Source organism: Helianthus annuus, chromosome 4 (genome assembly GCF_002127325.2).
Source record: "Helianthus annuus cultivar XRQ/B chromosome 4, HanXRQr2.0-SUNRISE, whole genome shotgun sequence".
NCBI lineage: Eukaryota > Viridiplantae > Streptophyta > Magnoliopsida > Asterales > Asteraceae > Helianthus > Helianthus annuus.
The window spans coordinates 102,227,460-102,235,202 of NC_035436.2; the positions used below are offsets into that span (position 1 = coordinate 102,227,460).

The window sequence follows — 7,743 nt, forward strand, 5'->3', positions numbered from 1 at the left end:
GCTTGTAAAAAAGTGCTTTCTTCAACCTTATGGGCGCCCGGGGCAATAGATTTATTGCCTCAGGGAGTGCGCCGCTGAAAATTGGTTTGAGCAATTTCCTCAATTTGATTATAGATTTCATTTGGGCGACGATTACCTAAAAGTCCTCCGGAGCTAGAGTCAAGTGTTTGTATCGTGTGTGGCAACAATCCATTGTAGAAAGTGGATACTTGTTGCCAAACCGCAAGACCATGATGAGGACACTTTCTTAGTAGCTCCTTGAACCGTTCCCAAGTTTCATATAAGGATTCCCCATCCTCTTGTGAGTATGTATTAATTTCAGTCATTAATTTAGTCGTTTTAGCAGGAGGGAAATACTTATATAAAAACTTTTGGGCTAGTTCATCCCAGGTGTTTACCGAGCCAACTGGGAGGGCATTAAGCCAAGCCTTAGCTCGGTCTTTTAATGAAAATGGAAACAGTCGAAGGCGGATGGCGTCATTTGATGCTCCATTGATCCGGAAGGTATCACATATTTCCAAAAAGTTTGTAATATGCAAATGGGGATCTTCATCCGCAAGCCCGTGGAAGGTTGCGGAGTTTTGGAGCATTTGGATCAAATGCGGCCGAAGTTCTTAGTTGTTGGCATCGACATTCGGTGCATTGATAGCAGCGCCAAGATTACCTATGGTGGGTCGTAGGTAATCCATGAGGGTACGTTGGTCCGCCATCGTAAGTAGGTCCCCCGAAACTTTCTCTTGGTTTTTAGCTTTACGTCTTTTTCTTAGAAAGCGTTCGGGTTCGTCTAGAGGCTCTTTTATGTCTCTACTGGAACTGGAGCTCATACACTACGTAGAGGGTTCTGGTGTGGCGCCTGGGTTCCAAGTCCGGCAATAAAAACAAAAAATAAAGTTGGTCAGACGGTTCACCACGGCCCCGTGCTCAGATGAACACGGCCCGTGGTCGGAGGTACAGTAATTGTTTCCCGGATCCCTGTTACTGGGGAGTTTGACACGGCCCCGTGTTGCATCGACACGGCCCCGTGCTCAGCTCTCTGTAACTCGGAAAATAAAATCTGTCAGTAACAATACTGGGCACGACCCGTGTCCGACCAGGCACGGCCCGTACTGAGCTCTGCAGAAACTGAAAAATTAAGAAAAAATCCTAAAAAAATTAGAAAGATAAGAAAAAATGATTAGGCCGTTGATTTTAAGCTTTCTTAAAATCCTTGTGTCCCCGGCAACGGCGCTAAAAACTTGATGTGCATGTGGTGTTCTATATTTTTTTAGCCCTTTTTAACCACTTTAGTCAAGTTTTAAATTTATAAAACACGATATTTACTAACACCAAACACACATATGGGCAAGTGCACCCATCGTGAGCGTAGTATAATGTTGCTAAGATACCGAGGTCGTCCAAGGACACAAGAGCTTTTAATACCGGTTTATCCTCAACGTCTAATCAAATCAAAAATTTGGAAAAATGTTTTAAACTAGAAAATAAAAACTAAAATGCTGAAAATAAAAATAAAAATAAAAACAGATAGACAAGATGAATCACTTGGATCCGACTCGCCTTTAGTGTAACCTTTTATTGTTTCCGCACTTTTGCACTTTTTAAGAGACTATCTTAGTTATTGTAGTAGGCCCCTCTTTTGAAGGTGACGTTACCCTCAACCCAGTAGTTTGAGTCAGCAAGGATACAATCCTAAAGGGTCGGATTATTGAAAAGTAATTAATTATGTTATTAATGCGTAATGTGGTAGGCCCCTCTTTTGAAGGTGACGTTACCCTCGGCTAAGTAGTCTGAGTCAGCAGGGATACAGTCCTAAGTAGCCGGGTTAATATATTAATAGTAGTTTACATATGAGGGGATCAAGAAATTCGGACCCCCGCCATCCAATACCGGTGGGTATTGAAGGATATCCTACTAAGCTTGACCCAGGTCCTCGCAGGATCTATACACTGAACAAGGCAAGACTCTTACCAAACCATTCCCTTAACCCCCGACCAGGTAGCCAACATACCTCCATATAGACCGTGGAGATATGAATGGTGTAAATCTTTTATTTTATATAGACAGTAAAATAATGCCAAGACACCACGGACAAATGATAAGGAAGACTCACCTTCAACATAAGAAACTAGTTATTAAAGTCATTAATACATAACCAAATAAAAAGTGCGAAAAGATTAAAAATAAAAAGTATTACACTAAATGCCATGTAAGAGACTTAGGCAAACATGGCCTTTGATTGTCAAGAACTCTTACGATCAATCTTGGATCCCGAGACTACTACACACACTCTATGATGGATGATGGATAATGGTGGTGGATGATGGTGTTGTGGTGGTGGTGGAGTGTGGGTGAAGTGTGAGAGAGGTGGTTTGCCAAGGGATGATTTGCAAGTGAGCCAAGCACCCCTATTTATAGCCTGCATATAAGCCCGGACACGGCCCCGTGTCCATCCTCTTCTCTTTCTTCATTAATTGCAGTTTGTCTGCATTAGTTAACCACGCCCCCGTGTCCGCAGGGCACGACCCCGTGTGCAGAAGCGTATCTGTACTATCAAGATTTCCCTAGATTCTGCGAATCTTAGAGTTGACCACGGCCCCGTGTCCGCTAGGCACGCCCCCGTGGTGGGTGATAGAAGCTTTTGCAGCTTTGTCTTTTCTGAAGACACTTAGGCACGCCCCCGTGCTCATTGAGTACGGGGCGTGTTCAGCCTTCTGTTCTCTTGTTTTTGCCTGGGAGGATGCTGGCGAGGGGTTGGGCATGCCACGTTTATTCCTTTTCTTGTATTTATGTTAGATTTAGCTGCCTTTTTGTTTCTTTTGTTTATTTGAGCTCTTTTAATCCTGAAAATACAAAAGGAAGACAAAAGCACACTTTTCCAACATTAGTACTAAAAAAAGGTTAGTTTTATGCCACAATAGATGTAATTTATGTGTTGCATTTTTCACACATCATTTTCGTAATACTTGAACGATAAATAGATGTATCAAATCAGCTTTGGTCAGAAGTGATGCATCAGAAGCTCATTCAAGTTAAGCCATTTAGGTTTTGTAAAACATTATCTGATTCTAATTAATTAACTAAGTATTTACAAACACCAATTATTTAATAGCAAACCACCCGAGCTAAATTTTAGTCACACTAACAACTCAATAAAGTAAAGAGATTTCGAATGGGATTTCGAGTTCAACCTTAGATTTCGAGTGAGATCTCGACTCAGTTATGAGATCTCGACTCAACTTGATATTTCGAGTGAGTTCTCGAGTGCGGTTTCGAGTAAGATTTCGACTCATTATGAGGTTTCGAGCCACAACAACTTGATTGCGAGTCACTAATGCCATGATTCGAAATCAACCTGATTGCGAGTCTTTAATGGCAGTCGCAACCTCAGCCGAAACCTCGGTTTCGAGTAATGAAGATTTGATGCCTTAATGAGATTTCGACTTCATTATGGGGTGTCGAGTTGCAACAACCTGATTGTGATTCAAAATCTCGGTCGCAATCTCATTGTCCTCGTATTATAGTGAGATTTCGAGTAGAAATCTCAGTCGAAACCACCTAATCTCGAAACTTATTCTCCAAGTCTCGAAATCTGCTCCTAAACAGTTGTTAGTGGAGATAAAAACTGAAAATTCGAATTTTTAGGGATTTCGAGATATGGTTTCCTGTTTTAGTGATGATCTAATTTTATCAAAATATTGCGAAAAAATAATCTGATTATCAATTAACAGTTTTCGAAAAAACTTAGAGGATAACATTGGATCAAACAGGAAAAACACTCAATAATCCTAATTACATTCCAAAACATAATGGGATTTTCGAATTTTCCTAAGAACACATGATGAACCCAAAAAAATAAAACATAAATACTGGAACCCGAAACCTTAATTTTTAATGTTTTTATACAGATTTCGGACATAAAAAAATAACCCGTTCTGGTTTCGAGTCGACGATTAACCATCCTTTTCCGAAAGCAGTGATTTCGGGACATGACTCGAAACCGGCTCTGATTTTTATTAAGTTTTCAAAAGAAAATTATGTTTTCCAGATTTCAATCCCAGAATTAATGGATACGAAAACAGAACTGATTTATCAACATATGCTCTGATACCACATGTTGATCAATTATGTTTTAGAGGTAATGGAAAACATGAAAACATACCCGTGATTGCAGACAGTGTCACATCCCCAAAATCCACACGCGGAGTACCCCCGCTTGGAGGCGTGACATGACCAGGATCAAGCAACCAATCATATAGAACAATGTATAAAGTAAAAGTAATTGCAATTTAACCAAACCAATCCATATGAAAGGTGTCCCGAAACATAAATATGTTATCACTGTTTAGCGGAAGCGTATAAGTAAAACCCAAACATAGTAAAGTATGAAATGTCATAAAGTGTTTAACAAGACAATCACGATCCATGCTCCACAACGACCTGCTCCTCCCTGTGCAAGCTCCATGTATCTAACGACCTGCAAGGCATGTAACAGAGGATCAACAACTAGTTGAGCGAGTTCACGGTTTATAGTTCAGTAATTGTAATAGTATAGTAAGCCTTGTATTCGTTCATTAAGTCATGTATCGTATTAGTTCGTATCGCAGCCCTCCTAGGCATGTATGCGAAGATTAGGGAAAGTTCTCAAGTATTCTAGACTAGGTATATTTGTATCGCGGGCACCCGGCACCTGTGCGAAGTTTAGCGTATAGTTCGCAGCCTTCCTAGGCATGTGTGAGAAGATTAGTCATAATACCGCAGCCAACCCTGGCGTGTGTGCGAAGATCAGTCATATTATCGCAGCCAACCCCGGCGTGTGTGCGAAGATCAGTTCTATAAGTATCACTAGTCTAGTCGTATCTTATCAATAACCTTCCTCCTCGAGGATCATATCGCTAATTTCCATTATCTAGGTAAGTACAAGTAAATAATCAAATCCCATTCCCACCCTGGGAACCCCATGCCTTGGCTGTGTGAACTCACCTTGGTTTGCTCGGTATGCTAGCTTATGCACTCACAAGGAAATCAATCAAAGCCTAGAGTATGCATGTGTTCACAGTTAGTACATTTTTGTAAGGTTTCGCTTGCAAAGTTCATCACATAGTGTGTGTAACAGTTAACATCAGGCATTGGAACCAGTTAATCATCTTCATACAATTCATGCTTGACAGGAAGAACACGCAATTAACAAACTTTACCAGGCTAACACGTTTAACAGAATTCATGCACTAACAATGTTACATGTCTACTGAGTTAACATCTTTACAGTCATAACGGAGTTAACGTGTTTAACTGGATTACACTCTAACATAGTTTACTAACTAATGGAGTTAATAAGGTTAACAACTGTTAGTGCAATATCTGTCTATCGCCTCTGTCAATCTATTCCGTAGCAGAAATCAAAGAAACCGAAGAGTTTTAGGCTTTTAGGTTACAATTAGTTAAGAAGGGCAAGGTGGCAAACTTGTAAATAAGGAGAAATCCTTATATTCCTTGTGCCTATAAATAGCTTATTTAGTTGTAAAGGTTAAGACTTTTGGAAGACTTGGAGCTCATTTGGAGAATTAGAGATCTAGTTGTAGAGAGAGAAAGTCTAGAGAGAGAAAGTCTCTCCAAGTGATTCTCGGCATTGTACATGACGTCATATTAATCGAATCACGTTTTCTCGTACGTTATTGAGTGTTCGATCACATACGTTCACGGATTCCGCACGTCGAACGTACGTTACGCAATCGAACGGTGTCGAAACCGATCCTAACAAGTGGTATCAGAGCTAGGAGCTCGATTGCTTGATCAAACACATCTTTTTGTACCAGATTTCAGCAGAATTTGATCCGATTTCATCTATTTCATCATCTTCTACCTACTTTTCACGTTTTTTTTTTTTTGAAAAACGTCAAATTGAACAGGTTTTCGTGGTCCAAATCGTCTGATTTTTGGATATGTTGTGCGCATAGACTCGATCTACAATCCTACCAAGTTTCAGCTCAAAACTCCAAGCCGTTTTGGAGATATCGCGATTTTTTGGTCCGATTTTACGTCATACGATCAGATCTGACATGAACCGCTTATACGAACAAGTGTTGGATCGCTCATAGGACATATTTGGGTTGAACCGCTTATACAAAAAAGTGTTGGATCGCTCGTAAGAAAATATTATGAACCGCTCATAGAGACACTCTTTGAATCGCTTTTAAGACAAACTCAGAACCGCTCATAGTGACACATGTGAATCGCTCATAAGTCAACTCTTGAACCGCTTTTGTGTCAAGCGTGGTTTGCTTATAAGGTTTGTGTTGGACTCTATATGCCCAAGACACATATTAAATTGATGTGGCTAGTACGTTATGATCCAAGTCGGGTCATACCCAATAACAAGCTAGACAAACACCTACAATATTTATTTATGATATGATCAAACAAATAAATATTAACACTTACAATATTTAGAAATCGGTTTTCTAAATAAATTGCACTTGACAAGTTAGTAAATTATATGGATAATTTATTATGAGAGAATATTTTATTTGTTATTTAATGGGTTAAATAACAATTTTAAAAGGTTGCATAAGTCTTGTAAACATGAGATGTTATATTTTATAAAAGGTTATAAAATAAACAAGACTTAAATTTATAAAAGAAATTTTGTTTTTTTTTTAAATAAAAGCTAGGGGCCGCCCCCTTCATGGGAACTCTCAACTTTTTTTTGGTCCAATCATAGTCCATGCATTTTGCATAAATAGATGTTCCTTGATTGGCCATTGTGGGTGGCAACTATCTCTCTCATCCTTTTAAGAAAAGGAGTTCCAAGACTTGTAACCATCCATCTTTTTTACAAGTTCATCAAGTTGCAAGAACACCAAAATTTCTCTCTAGAAATTTCGGCCAAGAGGTGGTCAAGAAGGTGTTTTTATCAAGTGTTGAAATCCTAGCAAAATCATAGTGTTTGTTGGAAGCTTGGGGTATACTAGCTTGAGGCTTTCTTGTTTGGAAGCTACCATTCAAGAATATCATCTTCTTCATATCATCTTGCTCTTGGAAAGGTAGTATTCTAAAACACCCTATGGTTGTATTTTGATAGCATGCATTTCATATATGGATCCGATTTTGGGTTTTGCATTTAAAATGGTTTTGAATCTTGCAAAGTAACATGTTTTATACAGATATTCCGCTGCGTTTTAATTTTATTCGGATAAAATTACTTTGATAAACATGTGAAAAACCCATCAATGGCATCTAGAGCCGCTTATATGAGTGCTTGCTTCATCGGATTTAAAAATTTTCGGGTTTTCGGGTTTGGAGAAACCCAATAGCCGAAATTTTATCCATGGATTTCCTTTTGTTTTTCCAAGATTTACTTCCTACATGCATAAAGGAATCTTGAAAAAATTATGTCATATGGATGATTTGTTTTGTTTGGACAAAACCCACATTTTTCGGTTTTTCATTCTTGGCCGAAAAAATATAGGTTGTAAAAGGAAACCATTTTGCTCTTGAAATTTATATATATTCGGATATATATTTTGGTGTTCATAACCTAGCCATGACCTTGTGTGAATATATTTGTGTTTGTGATTTTATTATTCAATGGGTTGTAATAATTATCATTTTGTCTTCCATTTGTAAAAATATGTAATTTATTTATTTTCATTTGGCATGTAAGTACATAGATTAGATGCATTTTATTTTACTAGAAAAATGTATTAGGATACTTTTATGTAAAAGAAGATGCACACAAAAATGCGGTTT

General features: G+C 38.6%; 1 non-coding gene across 1 annotated transcript; it reads left to right on the forward strand.

The window, feature by feature from the left end:
* The first annotated feature begins 225 nt into the window (after nt 1-225).
* On the forward strand, nt 226-332 carry LOC118492029. Its single transcript, XR_004892470.1, has one exon. It is a non-coding gene; the product is annotated as a small nucleolar RNA R71 (small nucleolar RNA).
* Nucleotides 333-7,743: the final 7,411 nt, after the last annotated feature.